Source organism: Pteropus vampyrus, unplaced genomic scaffold (assembly GCF_000151845.1).
Source record: "Pteropus vampyrus isolate Shadow unplaced genomic scaffold, Pvam_2.0 Scaffold2, whole genome shotgun sequence".
NCBI classification, from domain to species: Eukaryota; Metazoa; Chordata; class Mammalia; order Chiroptera; family Pteropodidae; genus Pteropus; species Pteropus vampyrus.
In genome coordinates this window covers 18,003,503-18,008,668 of record NW_011888783.1, presented here as the reverse complement: position 1 = coordinate 18,008,668, position 5,166 = coordinate 18,003,503, and the positions used below count along the sequence as shown (strand labels likewise).

The window sequence follows — 5,166 nt, the reverse complement described above, 5'->3', positions numbered from 1 at the left end:
CTGCTTGGTCATGCATGGACAGTATTGAACGCAACTTGTTTTTGTGGCTGCCGTTGGCCAAGTTCCCCTTCCCGGCTTCCTCTTGGCTCTGGGCGCTGGACACTAACTCTGGATGAGAGATGCCCGCAGGGGTGAGGGACTGCTTGGCTTCGCCCAGAACGCCCTAGGGGTTTGTGGCGTTCCAGTTTAGCTAGTGGTGAGCCAGCTCAGGGCCTGCGTTCTCTTGGATGAGGCTGACATGGAAGGAGTGCTGGGTCAATGGCAGTTTATTTATTTTTGGACGTATAATTGACATATAACATTACATTAGTTTTAAGTGTATAAATAACAATGATTTGATATATGTACATATAGTGAAATGATCACCACGGTAAATCTAATTAACGTCCATTATCACACATAGTTATGATTTCTTTACTTGTAATGAGAACTTTTAAGATCTAATCTTAGCAACTTTCAAATTCATAATACGTCGTTAACTTTAGCCACCATGCTGTACATCACATCCCAGGATTTATTTATTTTAGAACTGGAAGTTTGTACTTTTGACCCCCTTTACCCATTCTGCTTGCCGACCCCCCTCTCCACCCTCTTCTGGCGACCAACAACAAATGTCAGTTTTATTCTCGTGTTTTTCCCCTAACAATATCGGAGCTGTTTCCTTCGCTGCTTTTTTTTTTTTTTTTTTTGCCAGAGAAACCTCTAGCTAGTGGTGCAAGTGCCATTTATTTATAACCATTTTCCAAAAAATACTTTCCAGAGAAAGTATTTTGATAAAGGTAGAAACATACTGGGGTTATAAGGAGCGGAAAGGGTTTGGAAAGAGGTGCCCACTGGCTAAAACCTCTAGCTTTGCCTCTGTACAGGCTGCCTTTTCTCCACCAATATTTAACTCTCCATAAACAAGTTAACAAAAGAGCTCTCACCTCATTCCTAAAGAAAAGATTTTTGTTTCTGTTTAAAACTCATGCTGCAGCACTTGACAGGTGTGGCTGGCATTCTCCCACTTTAGGGTGCAATGGCAGACTTTGCTAATGCCCAGCCATGGGCCGCAGGCTTCCCTGGTGTGAGATTGGCACTGGGGTGTGAGTGATTTCATTGTATAAGTCCCAGTTATTTCGCCACTAAACTAAAATTAGCAAGACATATTCAAGTTCCACAGCTGCTGTCATCAGAAGCACTCTTTCCTTCATGGTGGAGCCCTTAAGTTTGTCCAGAGCTGTCAACACCTTCTGTTTGCTCAAAGTAGTAGGAACAGTTTCTTCACCTCTTCTAACGAAATCTTCAGAGCAGCTCTTAATACCAAGAAACTTTCCAGAGCTTCTGGAATATCTTCTCATAATTGAGGGTGAGGGAAACACAGGTGATATTATTTGTTTCCTGACTTAACAAAGAAGAGACAAAGTCAAAACAATAGCTATCACTTATTGAGTATTTTCTGTGTGCCCTAAGTGCACTAAGTACATTATTTCATATGTATATTTGTATATTTGTATACACACACACACACACACACACACACACACACAAATATACATATATATTTGTATAAGAGTAAACTGAGGCATAGAGCAGTTAAGTTACTTACCCACAGAAGCAGTGTCTTTTCAGTGGCCTTATTTTCAAGGCTGATTTATCTGTTTTTATGGGACTGTGCTTATTTTCTGCAAAACATTCTTTTTAGAGAAGCAAAATCTTCATCTAAAATATACTTTGAAACTCTTCATTCATATTAGAGTTCATTACAGTTTTCCTAAAAGGATTTCTAAATTTTCTAAAACTTGGACTTTCTTAATTTTTATACTCACTTTTGGGCAAAAATGTATGAATGGATATTTTGAAAAATTTCATCTGCTGCTTTTATATAAACTCTTTTTAAAAAAAATCTTAGTTACTGTATTTGTATTAGTTTTGGAATGTTTGCCCTGTCAACATTACCCATCCTTGTTCACATATTTGGATTCCAGATTTGCAAAACACTTTAACCACATAATACATCTAATTGACATGAACATAAACTTTTTCATACATATAAGTACATGCATAGTACTCCTGAGTTCTTACAAATCATGGCCCACCTGCACCCCCTCACATCCAACAGTAGGAAGGCTCCAGTGGAAGGACTAGGCATAAATAGTTGACTTTATAAGCCAGGAGGGAAACACATGTTACAGACTAGCTTTGTTATAACAGACTTTTTTACTATGTGTCATTACTTCAGGGAGAAAATTTTTAGGCTATGCTTTTTCAGATCTTTAATAATGAACATTACGTAATTGAGTTCATTGGTGATACACAAATATTTAGAGATGTGGAAGAGAAATATAAAGTATTTACAGTTATTATTCTAAGCATAAAATGCTTTACAAATGCAATATACAAACAGTAAACAGTGTTTGAAGCTATGTGAAAACAAGTATGAATCCTTTGAAATACATTTAAGAAGTAAGCTCTGAAAAAGTAAGGCTAACAGAAGTTACAAAATAAGTGTTTCTATTCACACACACTCTTTCCAAGAATATTTTGGAAAATGTATGTAGTCTAAAATAAAGTATGACAGACTGAAATAAAATTTTAAACAGGTAGGAAATTTAGTGAACATGAATGAGAAAGAGTTTCAAAGAGAATTTTAGAAGAGGCTTTGTGCTTCTATGAAAGGAATGTTTCCCATGAAATAGGTATACTGCCAGGAAATCAGAGAAACAAACCTTAAAATGGGCCACAGAAAGCTGAAACAAATGAACGCTCTCAGAGTGGCAGCTGACCTTTTAAAAGGTTCAACAAGGTGGAATGTGTTCTTTAGTAAACAGTAGAAAATTCAAGTTTATAAATTTAATGAAAAGAAGTCTCAGCAATTCTATACTCCTTACTTTTTCACATGTAGAACTCTTTTTCCTGTATAAACTGAAGGAAGAGAAATTGAATAGTATCATGATCTCAAGTTGGTTTTGAGAGAGAATGTAACTACATTTAAGTAACATTTAAAAGACTAACAAAAAGAAATTAAGACTAGTTCTTATAAGGCAATTGGAGTATCCTATTAATGTATCTAAAAGTGACCAAATTCCAAGACCATTTAAATATATTTGAAAGTGCTCTTGGGTAAAATCTGGCAAAGAAGATAATTGAGAAAGTGCCCCAAATACCTGCTCCAAAACCAACCTGGGCACACCATTGATAATAAAACCTCTCAATTTTAGGGAAACAAGGATTTTTACAAAGTGCAAAGAAACAATCCAAGGCAACTCAAAACATGTTTTTGTTGTTGTTGTTGTTGTTATAAATAAATGCATGCAGATTTCTTTATGACATAACTGATAAAAATGTTTTAGACATGATTGTTTGGCTCACTGTTGTATCCCCAGCACCTAGAATAACACCTAGAACTAGTATATGGTAGGCTGATAAGTAGTCATTGAGTGAATGAGTGATTATTTCTCTACTATTGTTAAATTGTTACTTACAAAATGCAATTAGTAGCATTTAATGATAATAGTAGCATTTAAGGTAAAAGTGCCCTTCCTTCCCCTCAGTGATTCTCCTTTGGAGCCAGTTTGGAAGCACTGGTTTGTTTACAACCTCAGGGAAGAATGGGCATCATAGGACATATCGGATGTGCATCTTTATTCTAAAGGCCTCAAGCTCATTAGAATGTTACTGTCAAAGTACATTCTGTGCCTCCTCTGCCTACCTGAGGATATCACTTCATCAATTCTCCCCCTTTCCTTCTGCACCATTGGATTATTTCCAACATGTTACAATTTCTATCATCTTAAAAACAACCACACTCATGACCCTATACTCCTCCTATTCTCCCACGAACCCACCCTAATCAGGCTTTCGCTCTACTGCTCCGCCAAAATCTCTTTTAATGTAGTAACCAATGGCCTTCACATTGCTAAATCCTATGGTCAGTTCTCAGTCTTTGTCTTGCTTGACCAGAAGGCAGCATCTGGCGTAACTAACCCTTTACTTCTGCTTGGGACACTTTCTTCATTTTGCTCCCAAGACACTCGACTCTCTTGACCCCTTTTCCCTCACCGGCTACTGTTTTCAGTGTCCTTTGCTGATTCATCCTCATCTCCCTGATAGCATAAGGTTAGAGTGTCCAAGCCTCAGTCTTCTGACCACTTCTCCTTTCTTGATACACCCACTCTCTTGGTGACCTCATACAGTCTCGTGGCTTTAAACACTATCTATCTATTCACTGAAACCTCCTATATTTTTATCTTCAGCCTGGACCTTTCCCCTGAACTCCAGACCCAAATATTCATCTGGCTACTCAGACTGTACTTGGATGTCAAGTAGACATCCAAATCTCAACTCTCAATCTTCCTTATGTCCTCAAAACCACTCTCCCCATAGTTTTCCCCATCTTAGTAAATGGCAACTTCATCCTGCTAGATGTTCGTGACAAAGCTGTACAGTCATCCTTGATTCCTCTTTTTCTTCCATAATTCTTAGCCAATCCATCAGAAAATAGTATAGACTCTACATTTAAACTAAAGCATTATCCAAATTCTGACCACAGTCCATGTAACTGTCCACATAGTTAATCCATAAGTTAATCTCTTGCCAGGTGACAGCTTAGCCACCCAGAGATGAGATTTGCATTAGTGGGATCAAGACATAAGGTCCTCATTCCCCACAGAGCCAATATCTCTTTTAATACTCTAAGGCCTGGTTTCCAGTGCCTCTGCAAGGAATATATAGTGAGTTCAATAGTGACTCTTCAAAGTCCAAATTCTGATCTTATGGACCTGTGACTGTGACCTTAGTGTCTTTGCAGATGTGGTTAAGGATCTCAAGATGAGATCATCCTAGGGTTAGGGTAGGCCCTAAATCCAGTGAAGGAGATTTGAGACACAGACACACAGAGGGAAAGGCCATGGGAAGATGGAGGCAGATGCTGAGACAATGTGTCTACAAGCCAAGGAATACCAAGAATTGCTAGCAGCCACCAGAAGCTAGGAGAGAGGTATGGAATAGATTCTCCCTTAGAGCCTCTAGGGGAGGGCCCAGTCCTGCCAACGCCTTGATTTTGGACTTCTGGCCTCCAGAGCTGCTAGGGAATACAGTCTGTTGTTTTAAGCTTCTCAGTTATTGGTAATTTGATATGGTAGCCCTAGGAAATAAATATAGGATATAACAGCTAACACTGCACTC

At 38.4% G+C, this 5,166-nt stretch overlaps 1 protein-coding gene across 1 annotated transcript in view; it reads left to right on the top strand.

Moving 5' to 3' along the window:
• The window catches only part of LOC105290484 (cytochrome b reductase 1), a 29,796-nt gene that overhangs the window by 1,044 nt on the left and 23,586 nt on the right, over window positions 1–5,166 (top strand). The gene's annotated exons all lie outside the window — the stretch shown is intronic.